Source organism: Aegilops tauschii, chromosome 6, assembly GCF_002575655.3.
Source record: "Aegilops tauschii subsp. strangulata cultivar AL8/78 chromosome 6, Aet v6.0, whole genome shotgun sequence".
Lineage (NCBI taxonomy): Eukaryota > Viridiplantae > Streptophyta > Magnoliopsida > Poales > Poaceae > Aegilops > Aegilops tauschii.
Window position 1 is genome coordinate 2,832,456 of NC_053040.3, and position 27,510 is coordinate 2,859,965.

The 27,510-nt window shown below is 44.2% G+C and overlaps 1 pseudogene; it reads left to right on the plus strand.

Annotated features, from left to right (window-relative positions):
- The window catches only part of LOC141025427 (uncharacterized), an 87,517-nt pseudogene that overhangs the window by 35,985 nt on the left and 24,022 nt on the right, over positions 1–27,510 (plus strand).

Consider the following 27,510-nt stretch of genomic DNA (forward strand, 5'->3'; position numbering starts at 1 on the left):
CATGTGCTGTCTGTAAGAATCAGAAGGGTTACTCCTCCTCAAGAGACGTTCACATGCACCTGCTTCGGCACGGTTTCATGCCAAGCTATAATTGTTGGACCAAGCATGGAGAAAGAGGGGTTAGAATGGAAGAAGATGAAGAAGGGGATGATATCGATGACAACTATCATGATCATTTCGGTGATACTTTCATGGAGGATGATGCTGAAGGTGGGGAAGGGTTAGGTGAAGGTGAAGAAGAGGCACATGATGAGCCCGCTGATGATCTTGGTCGGACCATTGCTGATGCACGGAGACGCTGCGAAACTGACAAGGATAGGGAGAATTTGGATCGCATGTTAGAGGATCACAAAAAGTCGTTGTATCCAGGATGCGATAATAGTCTGAAAAAGCTGGGCTGCACACTGGATTTGCTAAAATGGAAGGCACAGGAAGGTGTAGGTGACTCATCATTTGAAAATTTGCTGAAAATGTTGAAGAATATGTTTCCGAAGAATAACGAGTTGCCCGCCAGTACGTACGAAGCAAAGAAGGTTGTCTGCCCTCTAGGTTTAGAGGTTCTAAAGATACATGCATGCATTAACGACTGCATCCTCTACCGCGGTGAATACGAGAATTTGAATGAATGCCCTGTATGCACTGCATTGCGTTATAAGATCAGAGGCGATGACCCTGGTGACGATGTTGAGGGCGAGAAACCCAGGAAGAGGGTTCCCGCCAAGGTGATGTGGTATGCTCCTATAATACCACGGTTGAAACGTCTGTTCATGAACAAAAAGCATGCCAAGTCGTTGCGATGGCACAAAGAGGACCGTAAGTCCGACGGGGAGTTGAGACACCCCGCTGATGGAACGCAATGGAGAAAGATCGACAGAGTGTTCAAAGATTTTGCAGCTGACGCAAGGAACATAAGATTTGGTCTAAGTACTGATGGCATGAATCCTTTTGGCGAGCAGAGCTCCAGCCATAGCACTTGGCCCGTGACTCTATGCATCTACAACCTTCCTCCTTGGTTGTGCATGAAGCGGAAGTTCATTATGATGCCAGTGCTCATCCAAGGTCCAAAGCAACCCGGGAACGACATCGATGTGTACCTAAGGCCATTAGTTGATGAACTTTTATAGTTGTGGGCCAGACCTGGTGTACGTGTCTGGGATGAGCACAAAGGAGAGGAATTTGACCTACGAGCGTTGCTTTTTGTAACCATCAACGATTGGCCTACTCTCAGTAACCTTTCGGGACAGACAAATAAGGGATACAATGCATGCACGCACTGCTTACATGAGACTGAAAGTGTACGTTTGGTTAATTGTAAGAAGAACGTGTACCTGGGTCATCATCGATTTCTTCCCCGAAATCATAACGTAAGAAAGAAAGGCAAGCATTTCAACGGCAAGGCAGATCACCGGCCGAAGCCTGCGGAACGTACTGGTGCTGAGATATTTGATATGGTCAAGGATTTGAAAGTCATCTTTGGAAAGGGTCCTGGCGGACAATCAGTTCCGCGGGGAGTTGACGGGCACGCACCCATGTGGAAGAAGAAATCTATATTTTGGGAGCTAGAATATTGGAAAGTCCTAGATGTCCGCTCTGCAATCGACGTGATGCATGTTACGAAGAATATTTGCGTGAACCTGCTAAGCTTCTTGGGCGTGTATGGGAAGAAAAATGATACAAAGGAAGCACGGCAGGACCAGCAACTTTTGAAAGACCCAGATGACCGGCATCCGGAATGGTTTCAAGGTCGTGCCAGCTACGCTCTTACCAAAGAAGAGAAGGTCATTTGTTTTGAATGCCTGAGCAGTATGAAGGTCCCGTCTGGCTTCTCGTCGAATATAAAGGGAATAATAAACATGGCAGAGAAAAAGTTCCAAAACCTGAAGTCTCACGACTGCCACGTGATTATGACGCAATTGCTTCTGATTGCTTTGAGGGGGCTCCTACCGGAAAATGTTCGAGTAGCCATTGTGAAGCTATGTGCATTCCTCAATGCAATCTCTCAGAAGGTAATCAATCCAGAAGATCTACCACGGTTACAGAACGATGTGGTCCAATGCCTTGTCAGTTTCGAGTTGGTGTTCCCACCATCCTTCTTCGATATTATGACGCACCTCCTGCTCCACCTAGTCGAAGAGATTTCCATTCTCGGTCCTGTATTTCTACAAAATATGTTCCCCTTTGAGAGGTTCATGGGAGTATTAAAGAAATATGTTCGTAACCGTGCTAGGCCAGAAGGAAGCATCGTCAAGGGCTATGGAAATGAGGAGGTAATTGAGTTCTGTATTGACTATGTTCCTGACCTTAAGCCGATTGGTATTCCTCAATCGCGGCACGAGGGGAGACTAAGTGGAAAAGGCAAGATCGGAAGGAAATCCACGATATGTATGGACGGTCATTCTATGACTGAAGCACACCACACAGTTCTGCAAAATTCCAGCTTTGTGGCTCCGTACTTCGAGCAACACAAGAATATTTTACGCTCGGACAACCCGGGGAAGCCTGAATCCTGGATTAGAAAGGCCCACATGGAGACTTTCGGTAGTTGGTTGCGAAAACATTTAATGAATGACAATGATGTTGGAGATCAGCTGTACATGTTGGCCAAGAAACCATCTTCGACTATAACGATTTTCCAAGGGTACGAGATAAATGGGAATGCATTTTACACCATCGCCCAAGATAAAAAGAGCACCAACCAAAACAGTGGTGTCCGCTTTGATGCAGCAACCGAGAATGGGCGAAAGGTCACATATTATGGTTACATAGAGGAGATATGGGAACTTGACTATGGACCCTCCTTTAAGGTCCCTTTGTTCCGGTGCAAATGGTTCAAGCTAACAGGAGGTGGGGTAAAGGTGGACGAGCAATACGGAATGACAATGGTGGATTTCAACAATCTTGGTTACCTTGACGAACCATTCGTCCTTGCCAAAGATGTCGCTCAGGTTTTTTATTTGAAGGACATGAGTAGCAAACCGAGGAAACGGAAAGATAAGAAAACGATCAGTACATCATGCGATGATCCAAGCGCCACATTGTTCTTTCAGGGAAAAGAAACATCGTGGGAGTGGAGTGGAGGACAAGACAGACATGTCAGAAGATTATAATATGTTTGGTGAAATTCCGCCCTTCAAAGTGAACACTGACCCAAGCATTAAGTTAAATGATGAGGATGCTCCATGGATACGGCACAATCGTAAGCAAGCAGGGACACAAGGGAAGAATTGATGTGTAATAATTTATTGTACCAAACTTTGTATTTGGTCGATGAACTGAATGATGTATCAAACCTTTTGTCAAACCTTCAAGGGATTTTAAAATGAATTAGTTTATTTTTCTGATTTTTTTGATATATTATTGTATTTTTAAGATTTTAAAATGAATTAGTTTTATTTTTCTGATTTTTTGATATATTATTTGTATTTTTAAGATTTTAAAATGAATTAGTTTTATTTTCTGATTTTTTTGATATATAATTGTATTTTTAAGATTTTAAAATGAATTAGAAACAAAATAATATAAACTTTAATAAAATATATAAGTACAAACAAAATAAAATAAATTTTAATAACATAAATAAAATTTATGAAACTAAAATTATCAAAGTATTTTCTGTTCAAAACATTATAAGCAACCTCTAGTATTTTTGAAACTAAAATTATATAAAATGATTCAACTAAAATTATCGAAGTATTTTCTGTTCAAAATCATTGAAAGGTAAAAGAATTTTCATAAAGAACTTTTTTTGTTAGAAACTTTAATAGCAAAAATAATTATCATAAAGTAAAATAAATAAGTAATTAGAAACAAAATAAAATAAAATAAATAAGTTTTTTGTTGTAAGTAGAAACAAAACAAAATAAAGCAAAAAAGAAAACAAAAAACAGGCAAAAAATAAAAAATATGCCACCTACTGGGCGACCACGGCCTGAATACGACTAGAAACCCATCGACGGGCCAGGATTCAGGCCCGCAGAAGGCCTAGTAGGCCCATCAGGTATAGCAGTGACAATTAGGCCCGTAAGCCTGCAATGGAGAGGAGCTCAAGAGGGGAGCGGCAGTGGGGATTATAAACCACTGCGCGCCCCTCTCAACTAGCGAGGTGGGACTAAACTTTCGACGCGGGCGTAGCAGCACAATGCCTTTAGTCCCGGTTGGGGAGGCGGACCGGGACTAAAGGGTACCCTTTAGTCGCGGTTGTTGTCCCCAACCGCGACTAAAGGCTCTTTCTGCGCGGGAACGAAAGCGGCGCCAAAACCCTTTAGTCCCGGTTGGGGAGGCGGACCGCGACTAAAGGTACCCTTTAGTCGCGGTTGGTGTGGCCAACCGCGACTAAAGGGTACCTTTAGTCGCGGTCCGCCTCCCCAACCGGGACTAAAGGTATGTGTATATATACTGCACTTAGCAGTTTCCGCCACTTCCCATTCTCCTCTCTCGACGCCGAAGCCCTGCCCCGACGCCGACGCCGAAGCCCTGCCCCGACGCCGACGCCGACGCCCTGCGCGCCGACGCCCCCGTCCCCAGTGAGCGCCGCCGCCGCCCGTGCCCTGCCCTTAGCGCTCCGCCGCCGCCGCAGCGTGCCCCTACCCTTGCCCGCCGCAGCCCCTGCCCTTGCCCGCCACCCGCCGCCCGCCGCCCGACGCCCTGCGCGCCGCCGCCCCCGTCCCCAGTGAGCGCCGCCGCCGCCCGTGCCCTGCCGCCCGCCCGCTGCCCCTGCCCGCCGCCCGCCGCCCGCTGCCCTGCCAAAAGAAACCAAAAAGAAAGAAGAAAGAAAGAAGATTGAAAAAGGAAGAAGAAAAAAGGAAGAAGAAAGAAAAAGGAAGAAGAAAAAAAAGAAAAGAAAACAAAACCAAAAGAAAGAAGAAAAAAAGGAAGAAGAAAAAAAGGAAGAAGAAAAAAAGAAAGAAGAAAGAAAGAAGAAAGAAAAAGGAAGAAGAAAAAAGTGAAAACAAAACAAAACCAAAAGAAAGAAGAAAAAAAAAGGAAGAAGAAAAAAAAAGGAAGAAGAAAAAAGGAAGAAGAAAAAAAGGAAGAAGAGAAAAAAAGGAAGAAGAAAAAAAGAAAGAAGAAAGAAAGAAGAAAGAAAAAGGAAGAAGAAAAAAAGAAGAAAGAAAAAGGAAGAAGAAAAAAAATGAAAACCAAAAGAAAGAAGAAAGAAAAAGGAAGAAGAAAAAAAGAAGAAGAAAGGAAGAAGAAAGGAAGAAGAAAGAAAAAGGAAGAAGAAGAAAGAAAGAAGAAAGAAACCAAATGAAAAAAGAAGAAAAGAAAGAAGAAAAAAAGAAGAAAGAAAAAGGAAGAAGAAAAAAGGAAGAAGAAAGAAAAAGGAAGAAGAAAAAAAAGAAAAAAAACAAAAGAAACCAAATGAAAACCAAAAAGAAAGAAGAAAGAAAACCAAATGAAAACCAAAAGAAAGAAGAGAAAAAAAGGAAGAAGAAAAAAAAGGAAGAAGAAAAAAGGAAGAAGAAAAAAAGGAAGAAGAAAAAAAGAAGAAGAAAGGAAGAAGAAAGGAAGAAGAAGAAAGAAAGAAGAAAGAAAAAGGAAGAAGAAGAAAGAAAGAAGAAAGAGGAAGAAGAAAGGAAGAAGAAGAAAAAAAGAAGAAAAAAGGAAGAAGAAAGAAACCAAATGAAAACCAAAAAGAAAAACAAAGAAAACAAAACAAAATACTTGGCAGTGCTCAATAATCTTATTTTTTAATTCCTCCTCCTCTATGTCCCCTTAATCTTATTTTTTAATTCCTTTATACTTAAAGAATTTTTACTACATGCAGGAGTGACATATGACGGACGATAGAGCCGAGCCGCTTAGGGATCCGGAGGCTGAACGTTATTTAATGGGCATCATCAACAACGAGATTCCTTATGTGCCGGGCTCAGAATATGAGCAAGAAGAGGATGTAGTCTCTTCTTTTCTGAACCTTGACTGTGGAACAGAGATTTTCGATGATCAAGAAGGTGAAGGAACGGACATTGTCGACGGAGGTCAACCATCAACAAACGACGATCTCGAATTGCAAGTAGCAACCACCTCCGGCGAGGTATATATATACATTGAGCCTCTCGTGATACAAACTTACTGAAATGTGAATACATATGTATTAACGCGCGCGACTCTCTTTCTTTTTTTAGCCCTCCGGATCGAGTACGACAAAGCGTGGCAAATCCAAGGCGATGAAAACAGGAGAAACATATGCCATTGAGTTTGTCAGTGAAACCGGCAAGCCCCTACAGCACACCTCAAAGTTTATCAACCAATGCGGAGTCGTTGTTAGAGACAACGTCCCGATCACCGTCCAGGAATGGAAGGAGCCAAAGAAGGCACGTCTTGGTTTCAGTTTTGTCGACAAGAGAACGAAAAAGGATTGCTGGAGAAAGCTTATGGAACATTTCATTCTACCTCCGGAATACAACAAAGTCGATGAATTCGGTAACGAGGTTCCGGGTGGACGTCAGAGGAGGAGGCTAGTTAAAGAGTTCGCTCTTCAGAAGATGGGCGAAGCATTCCGGAACTTCAAGAAAAATTTAACCCGTGACTATGTCAACAAGGGCAAGACTCCGGATTTCAATGGACAACATGAGAAACTGAAAGATGATTGGCCAGAATTTGTGAGGCAAAAGCAATCGGAGCATTTCAAGGAAATATCGAAAAAAATAAGGATAATGCGAGTAAGAAAAAGTTCCATCATATTATGGGGCCAGGAGGATACCGCCTTTCGGAGCCTAGGTGGCAGAAGATGGAGGAGGACCTGAGGGTGCGAGGAATCCCTCTAGGTACAGAGGGATGGGACCCAAGGGCCAAAAGCTGGTGGTACGGGCATGGGGGATCGCTAGACCCGGAGACAGGGGTGTGCGTTCACCGGCAGAGACAGTTTGCTCCCACCCAAGCCCTTATTGATGCAATGACCCAAGCTCAAGAGGGCTTGATCAAGTTCAACAGAGAGAAAGACGCACTGACAACAGCCCTCGGGAATGATGAACACGGAGGACGTGTACGAGGCAAAGGCAAAGTTCCGTGGAAAGTAGGGTTTTCCCAGGACAATGACCCGTACTGTTACAGAAGCCGTAAGAGAAAGACGGACCGGGATGCAGATCTTATGACGAAGTTTGCATCGGAACTCCATGAGTTGAAGCAGACCGTGCATGAACTAGTAAAAGAAAAATCGGCTGCAGGGCCGCATGAAGATCATGAAGCGGATCGCGGAAGCCAGCAGCGGAGAAGCAGCGTGGCTTCCACGGATGCCCCGCCTGGTGCTAGTGCACCGATGATCGAGATTCGTGCACCGGAGCCTCACTACCCCGTGGATGATGTAAAGGAGATGAAAGAATGTGATCTGCATTATCCCGTGGGGAACGTTTCCACGAAGGTAGCTAGCGGCAGTGCTTTACCCTGTACACCTGGAGCACTCCACCACAACAACCCCATTGCATATGGCTATGCTCGTGTCATGGTGGAAGACATAGTCCAAGGGTTTGAGGACCTGGAGATTGACAAACCTACACCCGAAGGGGAGAGAAGACTTGGAGATGTCAAGCGCCAGATCATTCTATGGAAAAAGAAGTACATAGTGTTTCCAGGCGAGGCGCCAAGGCTAGCAAGTCCACCCCCCTCCGATGGTGGTGGTGGTGGCGGTGGTGGCGGTGGTGGCGGTGGTGGTGGTGGTTCACCTACACCTCCTTCACGCCATTCGACGCCGTCCCCCGATCCACAACCTCCGGCGGGTACGGCGCCCCCCAATCCTCCTCCGGCGGGTACGACGCCCCCAATCCACCTCCGGCGAAGAAGCAGAAGCAGGCGGACAACAAGGAAACCCGCTCCTGGACTATTAACCCGGACCCTTATGTACCTAAGACCACAAGGGTACCGGAGCCATCACTGAAGCCTCTCCTCCCAAGGCCTGGGGAACTTAGTGAAGCTGAAACCAAATTGGCCGCGTCTGCTGATTTTGAGAAATGGAAGGCGGATATGAAGGCGATAAAAGAGCCTGAGCCTAAGCAAGTATTCACTGAGAAGCAAAAGAAGTGGGCTAAGGATTTTTTGACGACACCGTCCCAAGCCGAGCTGAATATGCCTGACGACTATGGACATGAACTTCGTAGGCAAGCAAAAATATTGAAGGAGGAGAAAGAAAAAAGTAAAAAAAGCGGGAAACAAGTTGACCAGCTCGGGATGCAGAAGAAACAATCGATCCCCCCGCTCATAGTGAAAGCCGGTCCGGAAGAGGACCCCGAGATCATAGCAGCTGCGGCAGCACTTGGATTGACTGTAGCGAGTGCCATGAAACAAGTGTCCGAGATGGGTTTGACTCTTCATGCCTTCTTAGGCCTTGAGGATGCGCCAGTATGTGAGATAGCATTACAATATGTGCGGAATGGGCCTCTCATCGAGCCTGCGCGGGAAAAGAGTCTACCACCACAAATGCGAAATCTGCTACGTTGGTACAAGCAATTCATAACATGGGCCGACAAAGAATATGTTTATGCGGATGTTACAGATGAGCATCACACCAAACGGTACTCTGTACAAGTTCATATGAGTGAATTGTTCCAGCTGTTCAATCTGCGCGACCTCGACAAATCTATGCTGAGTTGCTACGTTCTGTAAGTGATTTATTTCTACCTCATCTCGTTCTTCATTGCCTGCACTATATATATATATATATATATATATTGTCCTAACTATATTGTTGCGTACGCTATTATGCAGATTGAAGATTTGGGAATGCAAAATAAGAAACATCCATGATGTTGGGTTCATTGACCCACATATCGTTAATGGACATGTGTTACAACATCACCCCGAAGACGTGGAGAAAGACTTGTACAAGTTTCTTAGAAAGCATCAACTCAAAAGTCATATTCTATTTCCTTACCATTTTGGGTGAGTGTTTCTCTCTTGTGCCCATTCTCTTTTGTTTACTCCATGCATGGTATGTCTAATCGATGAGTTATGCATGACTGTGCATGTAACGTGTCCGCAGGTTCCACTGGATTCTGCTAAATATTGAACTTCACACCTCCAGAGTTCTAATCATGGACTCTATGGATTCGGATCCAAAGCGTTGGGCCGACATGAGAAAAATGCTGCAAAAGTAATTATTTTCAATCATTTGAGCTCTATATCGATCGGTCTCTTTCGTTCATTTCCTAATATCAAGTAACTAATAACTCCCTTGTTCATTTAATTTTCTTTGCCCTGTAGGGTTTGGAGACGGTTCTCAGAAGAAATTGTCGGTGAATTCAAACATGAGCTAGATTTCAGAAGGTTAGTTAATGTGGATAAGCAGCCACCGGGGACCAATCTATGTGGATACTATGTTTGTGAGAACATCCGGAGACACACCTCTGAGCGGAAGGCATCGGATAGCGTGCGGAATGCGACGGATAACTTCCGGAGGAGGCTTAGTCCAGAAGCTCGCTTCCGACCAATTCAAGAAGAATTAGCAGGATTTTTCATGAGGGAAGTCATCAATCCTAAAGGAGAACACTATACCGAGGACGAAGAAATTTATATGCATACCCGAGATTGAAACTTGTTCGAAGTTGTATATGGTCATCCATCCTAATTGTGTATGGAAACTTGTTCGAAGTTGTATATGGTCACCCGAGATTGAATATATATTATATATTCTTCTTGAATTCTTCTTGTTTGAAATTTCATATGCATGTATATAGTAGCATAGAATATGTGTACTGAAACTTCATCAAAATTAAAATAAAACACAAAATAAAATATAAAAGAAATAAAACACTCCAAACTAAAAAGAAACCAGGTTTAGGGGGGCTAAAACCCTAAACCTGCGGAGGAGGCCTTTAGTCCCGGTTGGCCACGAGAACCGGGACTAAAGGTCCTCCGCCCCGACGGACCACTGGCGCCCACGTGGACGGGCCTTTAGTCCCGGTCAGCCACAAGAACCGGGACTAAAGCCTTTAGTCGCGGTCCGTAAGAGGCGCGACTAAAGGGGGGGGGGGTCTTTAGTCGCGCATATTTAGTCCCGGTTGCACAACCGGGACTAAAGGCTGTTGCGAACCGGGACTAAAGGGCTTTTTTCTACCAGTGAAAATAAAATAAACTTTAATAAAATTTATGAAACTAAAATTAACAAAGTATTTTCTGTTCAAAACATTATAAGAAACCTCTAGTATTATTGAAACTTAAATCATATAAATTTGATGCAACTAAAATTATCGAAGTATTTTCTGTTCAAAATCATTAAAAGCAAAAAGAATTTTCATAAAGAACTTTTTTTATAGAAACTTTAATAGCAAAAAGAATTATCATAAAAGTAAAATAAATAAGTAATTAGAAACGAAATAAAATAAAATAAATAAGTTTTTTGTTGTAAATAGAAACAAAACAAAATAAATAAAGCAAAAAATAAAACAAAAAACTAAATACAGCAAAAAGAATTTTCATAAAGAACTTTTTTTGACAGAAACTTTAATAGCAAAAAGAATTATCATAAAGTAAAATAAATAAGTAATTAGAAACAAAATAAAATAAAATAAATAATTTTTTTGTTGTAAGTAGAAACAAAACAAAATAAATAAAGCAAAAAAGAAAACAAAAAAACTAAATACAACAAAAAATATTGTTGGGGCGCTGTCCGCTGGGCCCTCCAACCCTCGGGTTTGCAAATACAGGCCAGAAGGGCTAGAGGGCTCAATGGGCAGCGCGCCAAAGTTAGGCCCAGAAGCCTGCTATAGAGAGGAGTTGGAGACAGCAGCCGCAGCGGGGCTTATAAACCACTCCGAGCCCTTCTCAACTAGCGAGGTGGGACTAAACTTTTGGCCGCGACGCGGGCAGCAAGAGGCCTTTGGTCCCGGTTGGTGGCACCAACCGGGACTAAAGGGGTGCATTGGTACCAGTTCGTGGCACCAACCTCGACCAATGCCCCCCCTTTAGTCCCGGTTGGTGCCACCAACCGGGACCAAAGGCCGCCGCTTCCCGCCCTTTGCGCTGCTGAAAAGAGGGCGCCACCAACCGGGACTAATGCCTACCTTTAGTCCCGGTTGGTGCCACGAACCGGGACTAAAGGCTTTGCTATATAAGTTCACACTTAGGAAATTTTTAGAGTTACCTAGCAGTTGCCACCCCGACGACGCCGACGCCGCCCGCCGCCCCCGCCGTCGCCGTCGCCGTCGCCCGTGCCCGTCGTCGCCGTCGCCGTTGCCCGCGCCCTCGCCGTCAGCCGCGCCCCTGCCCCGACGCGCGCCGCCCCGGCCCGTCCCTGTCGTCGCCGTCGCCCTGCCCCGCCCTTCGCCGCCGACGCCTCTGCCCCTGCCCCGACCACGCCGCCGCCTCTGCCCCTGCCCCGACGCGCCGCCGTCGCCTTGGTCAGGGCCGGCACTGCCCCCTAATTCCTCCCTGTTTTTTCTGCACATTTATATGCTTATATGTATATGTATGAGTATATGTATGTGTGTATATCTGTTTATATGTCCTTTTTTAGATCATTTTTTGCATTTTCTCTGTGTATATGTATGTATATATGTTCTCTGTGTATATATATGTTCATGTATATATGCAAAAGATAGATTTTTAGAAAAGTTAGGATTTTTTTCTGTTCATAGATTTTTTTGGTGATATTAATTATTGTAGAATATGCAAATGTTTGTATATTCATATGAACAATGCATTAGGCAAAACCTTTAATTTTTTATCGAAATTTTCTATTTGAACATTTTTTTATGAATGAGAGGAAAAAGGAAAATAAGAAGAGGGAGAAAGGAGAAGAAGAGGAGAGGAAGAAGAGGAGAAATAAATAAGAAGAGGAAAAAGAAGAAAAAGAAGAGGAAAAGAAGAAAGGAATAGAAGAGAAGAAGAAGAAAGGAATAGAAGAGAAGACAAAAAATAGAAAAAATTCTATTTTTTCTTCTTCTCTCCTCTATTCCTTTCTTCTTCTCCTCTTTTTTTTTCTTCGATCTTCTCCTCTATTCCTTTTCTTCTTCTCCTCTTTTTGTTTCTTCTTCGTTTTCTTATGTTTTATCGGGTCTGTCGTCGTCGATATACCCCTCTCCCGATAACTTCAACACGAGGGGGGGGTCGATATACCCCCTCCCCGATAATATTATTTTCCCATGTACGTTCATTGTCGTTGTCGATATAACCCCCTCCCGATAACTTCAACACGTGGGGGGGGGGGTCGATATACCCCCTCCCCGATAACATTATTTTCCCATGTATGTATGTCGTCGTTGTCGATATATATAACTCCCTCCCAGATAACTTCGACATGATGGACGGTCGATATTTATACCCCCTCTCGACCGTGATAACTTATACCACGGGAGCACCCCCCGGCCCTCTCGCTCGACCAAAACTCTCGATCACACCCAAACCGTAGAAAAAAACGATGTCGGTCTCCTACCCCCTCCCGCCGCGCCCCTACCCTTGAAGCGTTGCTGAGGCCACCCCAAACCCGGAATAAGCTAGGTCTACGTTTGCACTAACCACCTGCTGTCATGTTTGTGTAATGATTGCCATGTTATAATATTTGCAGAAACAATGGAGCACGGACGAGACGAGCAAGCAGAAGAGGTGTTGGGGGACATAATCTTAGCCGGAGGTGATATCTTGTCGTATCTTAACGACAATGATGGTCTGGAAGAACAGGGTGAAGAAGCAGGCTATGGTGATCGAAGAGTGGAGGAGGAAAGACATGATTATGATGGCTCCGGTGACCCAATGCTGGTGCAAGAAGGAGCCCGTGGTGACGGCTCCGGTGACCGAACAGAGTCCGGCCAGGTAAATATATTAGTTAAGCCTGTGCTGACTAGCTAATTGATGCATTCATTGTTTTGGTATGTACACATATTAATTAACACTCGTCTTTCTTCTTTTTTCTAGCCCTCCGAATCGAGCACAACTGCGGTAAAGAGACGAGGCCCGAAGAGAAAGTTGCGCTCGGATGAAAGGTTTGAGATCACAGCAATCGCGCGCGACGGCCAACCGATTGAACCCATCCAGACAAAGGATGCATTTGCTGCTCAGTGCGGGGTTCTAGTTAGGGACAAGATCCCGATCAGCATCCACCAATGGTATAAGCCTAAGAAGGAAGACCCTGAGGTGTCTTATGTCAATGATATGCAGAAAGATGATCTTTGGACTGAGCTGAAGGCAAATTTCACCCTACCGCCAGAGGAGGATCCGGAGAAGCCAGTTAAAGAGCAATTAATCAAGTCTCATGCTCTTAAGAAGATGGCAGACCTATTCAGGAGGTGGAAGAATGAGCTGAAAACGTTTGTCGACAAAGAAGAGACACCCGAATTCATCGGCCGGTATGAGAAGATCAGAGATCACTGGCCCGCATTTGTGGCCCACAAGACATCAGAAAAGAGTAAGAAGATGTCAGCGACAAACAAGAAGAATGCTGCGAAGAAGAAGCTTCACCATCGCACGGGGTCAGGTGGCTACCTCAAAGCCCGGCCTTAGGGGGCCAAGGCTGAGAATGATCTGCTTGAAAAAGGGATCGAACCACAGACAATGAACTGGACAGACCGTTGCCGGACTTGGTTCTTCGGGGCTGGCGGAACCTTGGACCCTGTATCAGGGAGGTGCGTTTGGACGAACGAGCTTTTGAGAATACCAGTCAAGAAGATTCAGCAATATATCGATGCAGCGCAGGAAGGGACGTTCGTTCCAGACAGAGAGAACAACGAGCTCACAATGGCCCTCGGGAATCCTGAGCACCCTGGACGGACACGAGGCACGCCAGGCTCCGTTCCGTGGAAGGCTGGTTTTCCGGACGCAGGCGGTTACAAAAGCCAGGAGAGGAGGAAAAAAATGGAGCAGACCCAAATTTAGAAGCTACATGAAAGGGTTCAAGCGCTAGAGGAACGAGACAGCAATCGACATGCCGAAACTACCCCCGAAGCTACCCTGCCATCTCAGCGGAGAAGCAGCATGGCTTCCACCGAGCTGCTTCAGCTGGAGCATGTCTTGACGGCTCCTGCTAGCTACCCCGTGGATGCTATCATGGAGTCTCAACATTGCCATCTTATGGTGCAACGGCAGAACTTCAAAGTCAAGGTGGCTGTTGGCTCTGTTTTACCTCCTGAACCCGGCGCAACCTACCATTGCTGGCCGATTCCAGAAGGATATGCTAGGGTGATGGTGGATGAAATAACGGAGGGATTTGAGGACCTCCAGCTTGACCACCCTACCGGTGAAGGGGAGACTCGGCTGGGTTTAGCTCTGAAGACTCCGTGCCTATGGCGGAAGGAGCTCATCAACCTTCCGAACTGGACGACTCCGGCGAGTAAGGGCAGTCCGCCTCCTCCTCCGCCTCCTCCTCCGGCGAGTGATCAGGGCACTCTGCCTCCTTCTCCGGCGCGTGGCGGCACTCCACCTCCTCCTCCGCCTCCTCCTCAGGCGAGTGATCAGGGCACTCAGCCTCCTTCTCCGGCGCGTGGCGGCACTCCGCCTCCTTCTCCGCCTGCGCCGGCGCGCCAGAGCAGCCAGCCTCCTCCTTCTCCACCTCGTCAGCAAGGGCGGAAGAGACCCGCCGCCGCTGCGGCTGCTCCGACGCGTCGTAGTCCTTCTCCTCCGCCTCGCAAGCAAGGAAAGAAGACAGCCGCAGCCGCTCCATCTGCTCTGCCGGTGTCTAGCAGTACAGCTGCCAGAGGCGGGAGGCAATACAGATTCGGTCCTTCTCTGAAGACTCCAGAGAAGTTACCATACGAGAGGACCGAGGAGGAAACCAGGAAGATCGTGCGAGCCGAAGTGACAAACATCTTTGAAGGGGTGAAAGCAAAGAAGCATCCACCTCCGGAGGAGAAGGTAGATCCGGTGAAAGCAAAGCGCACTCTGGCTGCCCTGACAAAACCACCAAAGTCTCCGCCGAGAGGCAACTATGAGCGCATTCTTGCAAAGACATATGCCGAAGCGGAGCGGTCGGGAAGTACTGTCAGTGATCAAAGGTTAAAAGAACGACGAGCTGGGAAAAAATTGCCCAGCTCGGCCAACAAGCGAACCAATCGTGCCCCCCGCTCAAGGTGTCAAAAGACATCGTCGCTAATGATCCGAGGATGGTGCCCGGTTATAGCAATCTTGGAGATTACCTGCCCGACGATGTACATTATGAAATCATGGAGGTGGACGAACACAAATACCATTACGGGAAGCCTCTCGTCAAAGATGAAAGATCTCTAACAACAATGATGCGAAGATTACATGATTGGTACATGAAAACCTGCAGAGAGTCTGATGGGACGAGTACTTTGACGCTGAGAGTTAAACCGGAGCATGACCTCATTGGAATTGAACTGCTGAATGTTCCATTTGAGGATTTCTTCCAGATTTACAATCAAAAGGCCCTCGATAAAACAACGATCACTTGCTACTGTCTGTAAGTAGTACTACTTCTGTCATTAAGGCTCTCTATATAGGTCAGCTCTTTCATTGCATGTATTTATAATTATCCTCACTATATTATGCAGATTGAAGATCGCCGAATTGAAGAAAAGACAAATCGGTGATATTGGGTTCATTAACACAAATCTCATAGATGCATATACGGTTGAAAAACATCCCAAAGAAGCCGAGGCCAACTTGCTATAATCGTTGGTATTAAATCAAAACAAAGATATAATACTCTTTCCTTACAACTTCAAGTGAGTGTTACTGCCTTGTGCATATTCGGTTTCCCTTATTAGTCCAGGTTATGGTAATGTAATTGATGACTTATGCATGCATGCGCAGCTTCCACTATATTCTCCTAGAGATTAAGCTTGAGCAGGGAGTAGTAACCGTCTTAGACTCGAGACGAAAAGATCCCCAGACTATGCGAACATGACTCAAATGCTCGAGAAGTAAGTTAAATCGATCATTATCCACCATATCAGCAACTTTGTTCATTTCCTGATATCAAGTAATTATTTTCTTTGCCTGGCAGGGTTTGGAGAAAATTCACCACAAAAGCTCCGGGACTGCCGAAGAAGCTGCAATTTAAACACCCGAAAGTAGGTACTATAGTAGCATGTTCCGCGCATCTCCTAGTGATTCAAGCGCTAGTTTCATCAATACCATTTAGCATGCTTGCTTATCAGTTTGATTGACCTCTATTTCTTGTAAAGTGGTTGTGGCAGGAACCCGGGAATAATTACTGTGGATACTACGTTTGCGAGTCCATCCGCTACACGACCTGTGAGCGGGGCTACTCTGAAGAACAATATGAAGTGCGTAAGCAATAATATTCACAATTTTATTTTATTACCATCATTTGTGTTGAGTTTCATTTATTCATATATATATGTATTGACCCCCTTCTTCAAATTAGATGTTTCGGAAGCGGGATGAACTCCTAGCACCAGATCGTATGCGAGGAATTCAAGAGGAATTGGCGGCATTCTTCCTTGACCACGTGATCGCTGAAAACAGAGAATACTATGTGGACCCTGTGTTCTTACAATTTAGTTACGAGATTGTATTGTAAGAGATAATTATTGTATATATGTAGCCGGTAGTGTCGGATAGATATACGAGAACTTGTTGTTCGACCAATCTCTCGGAGAAGGAGAGGTGGTCGATATCACTTCTCTCTGTATGCATATGTTCATGACGATCTTCTGTTTCCTTCATTTGATTACTAGCTAGCGTGTCTAGTCCTCTCCATACGTATATAGTACGTAGCGTTGACCAAGCACGGAGATAAGAGAGGACACTTCTCTCTATTAATTAGCTAGCTAACACAATATATGAAACACCTAAATTAACCCCCCAACCCCCCCCCCTTTCAAAAAAAAACAAAAACCCCAGCCCCTGAAATGCTGACGCGTGGATGCCTATTGGTCCCGGTTGGTGACACCAACCGGGACAAAAGGCCCTTCCTATTGGTCCCGGTTGGTGGCACCAACCGGGACCAAAGGCCCCCCTGCCTGGGTTGGCAGCAGCGGCCACGTGGAGGACCTTTTGTCCCGGTTCGTGTAAGAACCAGGACTAAAGGGTTAGGGCTTTAGTAACGACCCTTTAGCCCCGGTTCGAAAACCGGGATAAAAGGCCCTTACAAACCGGGGTAAAAGCCCCTTTTCCTACTAGTGATATAACAGATATGGCCTCGGAACACTGAGACCGAATGATCGAGCGTGAATCATATAGTAGATATGATCAACATAAATGATGTTCACCATTGAAACTACTCCATCTCACGTGATGATCGGACATGGTTTAGTTGATATGGATCACGTGATCACTTAGAGGATTAGAGGGATGTCTATCTAAGTGGGAGTTCTTAAGTAATATGATTAAATTGAACTTTAAGTTATCATGAACTTAGTCCTGGTAGTATTAGCATATCTATGTTGTAGATCAATAGCTCGCGTTTAGTTCCCCTGTTTTAATTTTGATATGTTCCTAGAGAAAAACTGAGTTGAAAGATGTTAGTAGCAATGATGCGGATTGGATCCGTGATCTGAGGATTATCCTCATTACTGCACAGAAGAATTATGTCCTTGATGCACCGCTAGGTGACAGACCTATTGCAGGAGCAGATGCAGACGTTATGAACGTTTGGCTAGCTCAATATGATGACTACTTGATAGTTTAGTGCAACATGCTTAACGGCTTAGAATCGGGACTTCAAAGACGTTTTGAACGTCATGGACCATATGAGATGTTCCAGGAGTTGAAGTTAATATTTCTAGCAAATACCCGAGATGAGAGATATGAAGTCTCCAACAAGTTCTATAGCTAAAAGATGGAGGAGAATAGCTCAAGCAGTGAGCATGTGCTCAGACTGTCTGGGTACTACAATCGCTTGAATCAAGTGGGAGTTAATCTTCCAGATAAAATAGTGATTGACAAAGTTCTCTAGTCACTATCACCAAGTTAATAGAACTTCGTGATGAACTATAATATGCAAGGGATGACGAAAGTAATTCCTGAGCTCTTCGCGATGCTGAGATCGGCGAAGGTAGAAATCAAGAAAAGAGCATCAAGTGTTGATGGTTAACAAGATCACTAGTTTCAAGAAAAGGGCAAAGGGAAAGAACGGGAACTTCAAGAAGAACGGCAAGCAAGTTGCTACTCAAGTGAAGAAGCCCAAGTTTGGACCTAAGCCTGATACTGAGTGCTTCTACTGCAAAAAGGACTGGTCACCGGAAGCGGAACTACCCCAAATAATTGGCAGATAAGAAGGATGGCAAAGTGAACAAAAGTACATTTGATATACATGTTATTGATGTGTACTTTACTAGTGTTTATAGCAACCCCTCGGTACTTGATACTGGTTCAGTTGCTAAAGAGTAGTAACTCGAAATGGGAGTTGCATAATGAACAGAAACTAGTTAAAGATGAAGTGACAATGTGTGTTGGAAGTGGTTCCAAGATTGATATGATCATCATCACACACTCCCTATACTTTAGGGATCAGTGTTGAACCTAATAAGTGTTATTTGGTGTTTGCGTTGAGCATGAATATGATTTGATCATGTTTATTGCAATACAGTTATTCATTTAAGTTAGAGAATAATGGTTGTTCTGTTTACATGAATAAAACCTTATATGGTTACACACCCAATGGAAATGGTTCGTTGGATCTCGATCGTAGTGATACACATATTCATAATATTGAAGCCAAAAGATGCAAAGTTAATAATGACAGTGCAACTTATTTGTGGCACTGCCGTTTAGGTCATATTGGTGTTAAGCGCATGAAGAAACTCCATGCTGATGGACTTTTGGAATCACTTGATTATGAATCACTTGATGTTTGCGAACCATGCCTCATGGGCAAGATGACTAAGACTCCATTCTCCGGAACAATGGAGCGAGCATCTAACTTATTGGAAATAATACATACTGATGTATGCTGTCCGATGAGTGTTAAGGCTCACGGCAAGTATCGTTATTTTCTGACCTTCACAGATGATTTGAGCAGATATGCGTATATCTACTTGATGAAACACAAGTCTGAAACATTTGAAAAGTTCAAAGAATTTCAGAGTGAAGTGGAGAATCATCGTAACAAGAAAATAAAAGTTTCTATGATATGATCGCAGAGGTAAAATATTTGAGTTACGAGTTTGGCCTTCAGTTAAAACAATGTGAAATAGTTTCACTACTCACGCCACCTGGAACACCACAGTGTAATGGTGTGTCCGAATGTCATAACCGTACTTTATTAGATATGGTGCGATCTATGATGTCTCTTACCGATCTACCACTATCGTTTTGGGGTTATGCATTAGAGACAGCTACATTCACGTTAAATAGGGCACCATCTAAATCCGTTGAGACGACACCGTATGAACTATGGTTTGGCAAGAAACCTAAGCTGTCGTTTCTTAAAGTTTGAGGTTGCAATGTGAAAAAGTTTCAACCTGATAAGCTCAAACCCAAATCAGAGAAATGTGTCTTCATAGAATACCCAAAGGAGACATTTGGGTACACCTTCTATCACAGATCCGAAGGCAAGATATTCGTTGCTAAGAATGGATCCTTTCTAGAGAAGGAGTTTCTCTCGAAAGAAGTGAGTGGGAGGAAAGTAGAACTTGATGAGGTAACTGTACCTGCTCCCTTATTGGAAAGTAGTTCATGACAGAAATCTGTTCCTGTGACTCCTACACCAATTAGTGAGGAAGCTAATGATGATGATCATGTAACTTCAGATCAAGCTACTACCGAACCTCGTAGGTCAACCAGAGTGAGATCCGCACCAGAGTGGTACGGTAAACCTATTCTGGAGGTCATGTTACTTGACCATGACGAACCAACGAACTATGAGGAAGCGATGATGAGCCCAGATTCCGCGAAATGGTTTGAGGCCATGAAATCTGAGATGGGATCCATGTATGAGAACAAAGTATGGACTTTGATTGACTTTCCCAAATGATCGGCGAGCCATTGAGATTAAATGGATCTTCAAGAGGAAGACGGACGCTGATAGTAGTGTTACTATCTACAAAGCTAGAATTGTCGCAAAAGGTTTTCGACAAGTTCAAGGTGTTGACTACGATGAGAGTTTCTCACTCGTATCTATGCTTAAGTCTGTCCGAATCATGTTAGCAATTGCCGCATTTTATGAAATCTGGCAAATGGATAAACAAAACTGCATTCCTTAATGGAGTTATTAAAGAAGAGTTGTATATGATGCAACCAGAAGGTTTTGTCGATACTAAAGGTGTTAACAAAATGTGCAAGCTCCAGCGATCCATCTATGGACTGGTGCAAGCATCTCAGAGTTGGAATATATGCTTTGATGAGTTGATCAAAGCATATAGTTTTATGCAGACTTGCGGTGAAGCCTGTATTTACAAGAAAGTGAGTGGGAGCACCACAACATTTATGATAAGTATATGTGAATTGATCGGAAATAATGTAGAATTATTCTTCAAAGCATAAAGAAGTGTTTGAAAGGAGTTTTTCAAAGGAAGACCACGGTGAAGCTGCTTACATATTGAGCATCAAGATCTATAAAGGTAGATCAAGACGCTTGATAAGTTTTTTTCAATGAGTGCATACCTTGACAAGATTTTGAAGTAGTTCAAAATGGAACAGTCAAAGAAAGAGTTCTTGCCTGTGTTACAAGGTGTGAAATTGAGTAAGACTCAAAGCCCGACCACGGCAGAAGATAGAAAGAGAATGAAAGTCATTCCGTATGCCTCAGCCATAGGTTCTACAAAGTATGCCATGCTGTGTACCCGATCTATTGTATACCCTACCACTGAGTTTGGCAAGGGAGTACAATAGTGATCTAGGAGCAGATCACTGGACAGCGGTCAAAATTATCCTTAGTAGAATAAGGATATGTTTCTCGATTATGGAGGTGACAAAAGGTTCATCGTAAAGGGTTACGTCGATGCAAGTTTTTGACACTGATCCAGATGACTCTAAGTCTCAGTCTGGATACATATTGAAAGTGAGAGCTATTAGCTAGAGTAGCTCCGTGCAGAGCATTGTAGACATAGAATTTGCAAAATACTTACGGATCTGAATGTGACAGACCCGTTGACTAAAACTATCTCACAAGCAAAACATGATCACACCTTAGTACTCTTTGGGTGTTAATCACATAGCGATGTGAACTAGATTATTGACTCTAGTAAACCCTTTGGGTGTTGGTCACATGACGATGTGAACTATGGGTGTTAATCACATGGTGATGTGAATTATTGGTGTTAAATCACATGGCGATGTTTACTAGATTATTGACTCTAGTGCAAGTGGGAGACTGAAGGAAATATGCCCTAGAGGCCATACTAAAGTTATTATTTATTTCCTTATTTCATGATAAATGTTTATTATTCATGCTAGAATTGTATTAACCGGAAACATAATACATGTGCGAGTACATAGACAAACAGAGTGTCACTAGTATGCCTCTACTTGACTAGCTCGTTGATCAAAGATGGTTATGTTTCCTAGCCATAGACATGAGTTGTCATTTGATTAACGGGGTCACATCATTAGGAGAATGATGTGATTGACTTGACCCATTCCGTTAGCTTAGCACTTGATCGTTTAGTATGTTGTTATTGCTTTCTTCATGACTTATACATGTTCCTATGACTATGAGATTATGCAACTCCCATTTACCGGAGGAACACTTTGTGTGCTACCAAACGTCACAATGTAACTGGGTGATTATAAAGGTGCTCTACAGGTGTCTCCGAAGGTACTTGTTGGGTTGGCGTATTTTGAGATTAGGATTTGTCACTCCGATTGTCGGAGAGGTATCTCTGGGCCCTCTCGGTAATGCACATCACTATAAGCTTTGCAAGCATTGTGACTAATGGGTTAGTTGCGAGATGATGTATTACGGACCGAGTAAAGAGACTTGCCGGTAATGAGGTTGAACTAGGTATTGAGATACCGACGATCGAATCTCGGGCAAGTAACTTACCGATGACAAAGGGAACAACGTATGTTGTTATGCGGTCTGACCGATAAAGATCTTCGTAGAATATGTGGGAGCCAATATGAGCATCCAGGTTCCGCTATTGGTTATTGACCGGAGACGTGTCTCGGTCATGTCTACATAGTTCTCGAACCCGTAGGGTCCGCACGCTTAAAGTTTCGATGACGGTTATATTATGAGTTTATGAGTTTTGATGTACGAAAGGTAGTCCGGAGTTCCGGATGAGATCGGGGACATGACGAGTTGTCTTGAAATGGTCGAGATGTAAAGATCGATATATTGGACGACTATATTCGGACATCGGAAAGGTTCCGAGTGATTCGGGTATTTTTCGGAGTACCGGAGAGTTACGGGAATTCGCCGGGGAGTATATGGGCCTTATTGGGCTTTAGGGGAAAGAGAGAGGAGAGGTTGGGCGCCCCCCCCAAGGCCTAGTCCGAATTGGACTAGGGGGAGGGGCTGCGCCCCCTCCTTCCTTCTCTTCTCTCTCCCCTTTCCTTGACTCCTACTCCTACTACTTGGAACACTGGTAGAAAAAGAGGCTTCCATACGCCCCCATTAGTCCCCAAAACAATCGAACCGCGACCAAAGGGGTCTTTAGTCGCGGTTCGGGAGAAGACCCGCGACCAACTATCTGGGCCCAGCGCGCTCGGTCGACAGCTGGCGGACGGGAGGGGCTTTAGTCCCGGTTGGCCTGGCCAACCGGGACTAAAGGTCCCCGAAGGCCTTTAGTCGCGGTTGGCCAGGCCAACCGGGACTAAAGGCCCATCCAGCTGGCGGACGGGAGGGGCTTTAGTCCCGGTTGGCCTGGCCAACCGCGACTAAAGGCCCATCCCTATATATAGGACTCAGCTCACTTCACTTCACTCAGCTCACTTCACAATTTTCAGAAGGGGGTGGTGGGTTTGCTTTTGGTTTCTCCTATGCACACAAGGTGTTTGATGAAATGCCCGAGAGCCTGAAACAAACATGATATGAAGTGTCCGAGCCACACTTGAGCTTTCTCATTTATTTTTCCTCCGCGATCGCGGTTAGCAACTTGAACCTTTCATGTGTCATTGATAAAATACGCATGTGTGTAGTTCATTGTTTAATTTGTATTATTTCTAGCTAGTTAGTTTAACAAATGCATGATGGTTAATTATATACTTTATATAATAATAATGCAGATGAATCGGCAATGGATGTACGGTCCCCGACTCTCCGGCGAGTTCACTACGGGTTTGAAAGATTTCCTCGTAGTGGCAAATGCGAACAAGCAGCAAGGTTTTATTATCTATCCATGTGCTGTCTGTAAGAATCAGAAGGGTTACTCCTCCTCAAGAGACGTTCACATGCACCTGCTTCGGCACGGTTTCATGCCAAGCTATAATTGTTGGACCAAGCATGGAGAAAGAGGGGTTAGAATGGAAGAAGATGAAGAAGGGGATGATATCGATGACAACTATCATGATCATTTCGGTGATACTTTCATGGAGGATGATGCTGAAGGTGGGGAAGGGTTAGGTGAAGGTGAAGAAGAGGCACATGATGAGCCCGCTGATGATCTTGGTCGGACCATTGCTGATGCACGGAGACGCTGCGAAACTGACAAGGATAGGGAGAATTTGGATCGCATGTTAGAGGATCACAAAAAGTCGTTGTATCCAGGATGCGATAATAGTCTGAAAAAGCTGGGCTGCACACTGGATTTGCTAAAATGGAAGGCACAGGAAGGTGTAGGTGACTCATCATTTGAAAATTTGCTGAAAATGTTGAAGAATATGTTTCCGAAGAATAACGAGTTGCCCGCCAGTACGTACGAAGCAAAGAAGGTTGTCTGCCCTCTAGGTTTAGAGGTTCTGAAGATACATGCATGCATTAACGACTGCATCCTCTACCGCGGTGAATACGAGAATTTGAATGAATGCCCTGTATGCACTGCATTGCGTTATAAGATCAGAGGCGATGACCCTGGTGACGATGTTGAGGGCGAGAAACCCAGGAAGAGGGTTCCCGCCAAGGTGATGTGGTATGCTCCTATAATACCACGGTTGAAACGTCTGTTCATGAACAAAAAGCATGCCAAGTCGTTGCGATGGCACAAAGAGGACCGTAAGTCCGACGGGGAGTTGAGACACCCCGCTGATGGAACGCAATGGAGAAAGATCGACAGAGTGTTCAAAGATTTTGCAGCTGACGCAAGGAACATAAGATTTGGTCTAAGTACTGATGGCATGAATCCTTTTGGCGAGCAGAGCTCCAGCCATAGCACTTGGCCCGTGACTCTATGCATCTACAACCTTCCTCCTTGGTTGTGCATGAAGCGGAAGTTCATTATGATGCCAGTGCTCATCCAAGGTCCAAAGCAACCCGGGAACGACATCGATGTGTACCTAAGGCCATTAGTTGATGAACTTTTACAGTTGTGGGCCAGACCTGGTGTACGTGTCTGGGATGAGCACAAAGGAGAGGAATTTGACCTACGAGCGTTGCTTTTTGTAACCATCAACGATTGGCCTACTCTCAGTAACCTTTCGGGACAGACAAATAAGGGATACAATGCATGCACGCACTGCTTACATGAGACTGAAAGTGTACGTTTGGTTAATTGTAAGAAGAACGTGTACCTGGGTCATCGTCGATTTCTTCCCCGAAATCATAACGTAAGAAAGAAAGGCAAGCATTTCAACGGCAAGGCAGATCACCGGCCGAAGCCTGCGGAACGTACTGGTGCTGAGATATTTGATATGGTCAAGGATTTGAAAGTCATCTTTGGAAAGGGTCCTGGCGGACAATCAGTTCCGCGGGGAGTTGACGGGCACGCACCCATGTGGAAGAAGAAATCTATATTTTGGGAGCTAGAATATTGGAAAGTCCTAGATGTCCGCTCTGCAATCGACGTGATGCATGTTACGAAGAATATTTGCGTGAACCTGCTAAGCTTCTTGGGCGTGTATGGGAAGACAAATGATACAAAGGAAGCACGGCAGGACCAGCAACTTTTGAAAGACCCAGATGACCGGCATCCGGAATGGTTTCAAGGTCGTGCCAGCTACGCTCTTACCAAAGAAGAGAAGGTCATTTGTTTTGAATGCCTGAGCAGTATGAAGGTCCCGTCTGGCTTCTCGTCGAATATAAAGGGAATAATAAACATGGCAGAGAAAAAGTTCCAAAACCTGAAGTCTCACGACTGCCACGTGATTATGACGCAATTGCTTCTGATTGCTTTGAGGGGGCTCCTACCGGAAAATGTTCGAGTAGCCATTGTGAAGCTATGTGCATTCCTCAATGCAATCTCTCAGAAGGTAATCAATCCAGAAGATCTACCACGGTTACAGAACGATGTGGTCCAATGCCTTGTCAGTTTCGAGTTGGTGTTCCCACCATCCTTCTTCGATATTATGACGCACCTCCTGCTCCACCTAGTCGAAGAGATTTCCATTCTCGGTCCTGTATTTCTACAAAATATGTTCCCCTTTGAGAGGTTCATGGGAGTATTAAAGAAATATGTTCGTAACCGTGCTAGGCCAGAAGGAAGCATCGTCAAGGGCTATGGAAATGAGGAGGTAATTGAGTTCTGTATTGACTATGTTCCTGACCTTAAGCCGATTGGTATTCCTCAATCGCGGCACGAGGGGAGACTAAGTGGAAAAGGCAAGATCGGAAGGAAATCCACGATATGTATGGACGGTCATTCTATGACTGAAGCACACCACACAGTTCTGCAAAATTCCAGCTTTGTGGCTCCGTACTTCGAGCAACACAAGAATATTTTACGCTCGGACAACCCGGGGAAGCCTGAATCCTGGATTAGAAAGGCCCACATGGAGACTTTCGGTAGTTGGTTGCGAAAACATTTAATGAATGACAATGATGTTGGAGATCAGCTGTACATGTTGGCCAAGAAACCATCTTCGACTATAACGATTTTCCAAGGGTACGAGATAAATGGGAATACATTTTACACCATCGCCCAAGATAAAAAGAGCACCAACCAAAACAGTGGTGTCCGCTTTGATGCAGCAACCGAGAATGGGCGAAAGGTCACATATTATGGTTACATAGAGGAGATATGGGAACTTGACTATGGACCCTCCTTTAAGGTCCCTTTGTTCCGGTGCAAATGGTTCAAGCTAACAGGAGGTGGGGTAAAGGTGGACGAGCAATACGGAATGACAATGGTGGATTTCAACAATCTTGGTTACCTTGACGAACCATTCATCCTTGCCAAAGATGTCGCTCAGGTTTTTTATTTGAAGGACATGAGTAGCAAACCGAGGAAACGGAAAGATAAGAAAACGATCAGTACATCATGCGATGATCCAAGCGCCACATTGTTCTTTCAGGGAAAAGAAACATCGTGGGAGTGGAGGACAAGACAGACATGTCAGAAGATTATAATATGTTTGGTGAAATTCCGCCCTTCAAAGTGAACACTGACCCAAGCATTAAGTTAAATGATGAGGATGCTCCATGGATACGGCACAATCGTAAGCAAGCAGGGACACAAGGGAAGAATTGATGTGTAATAATTTATTGTACCAAACTTTGTATTTGGTCGATGAACTGAATGATGTATCAAACCTTTTGTCAAACCTTCAAGGGATTTTAAAATGAATTAGTTTATTTTTCTGATTTTTTTGATATATAATTGTATTTTTAAGATTTTAAAATGAATTAGTTTTATTTTTCTGATTTTTTGATATATTATTTGTATTTTTAAGATTTTAAAATGAATTAGTTTTATTTTCTGATTTTTTTGATATATAATTGTATTTTTAAGATTTTAAAATGAATTAGAAACAAAATAATATAAACTTTAATAAAATATATAAGTACAAACAAAATAAAATAAATTTTTAATAACATAAATAAAATTTATGAAACTAAAATTATCAAAGTATTTTCTGTTCAAAACATTATAAGCAACCTCTAGTATTTTTGAAACTAAAATTATATAAAATGATTCAACTAAATTATCGAAGTATTTTCTGTTCAAAATCATTGAAAGGTAAAAGAATTTTCATAAAGAACTTTTTTTGTTAGAAACTTTAATAGCAAAAATAATTATCATAAAGTAAAATAAATAAGTAATTAGAAACAAAATAAAATAAAATAAATAAGTTTTTTGTTGTAAGTAGAAACAAAACAAAATAAAGCAAAAAAGAAAACAAAAAAAGGCAAAAAATAAAAAATATGCCACCTACTGGGCGACCACGGCCTGAATACGACTAGAAACCCATCGACGGGCCAGGATTCAGGCCCGCAGAAGGCCTAGTAGGCCCATCAGGTATAGCAGTGACAATTAGGCCCGTAAGCCTGCAATGGAGAGGAGCTCAAGAGGGGAGCGGCAGTGGGGATTATAAACCACTGCGCGCCCCTCTCAACTAGCGAGGTGGGACTAAACTTTCGACGCGGGCGTAGCAGCACAATGCCTTTAGTCCCGGTTGGGGAGGCGGACCGGGACTAAAGGGTACCCTTTAGTCGCGGTTGTTGTCCCCAACCGCGACTAAAGGCTCTTTCTGCGCGGGAACGAAAGCGGCGCCAAAACCCTTTAGTCCCGGTTGGGGAGGCGGACCGCGACTAAAGGTACCCTTTAGTCGCGGTTGGTGTGGCCAACCGCGACTAAAGGGTACCTTTAGTCGCGGTCCGCCTCCCCAACCGGGACTAAAGGTATG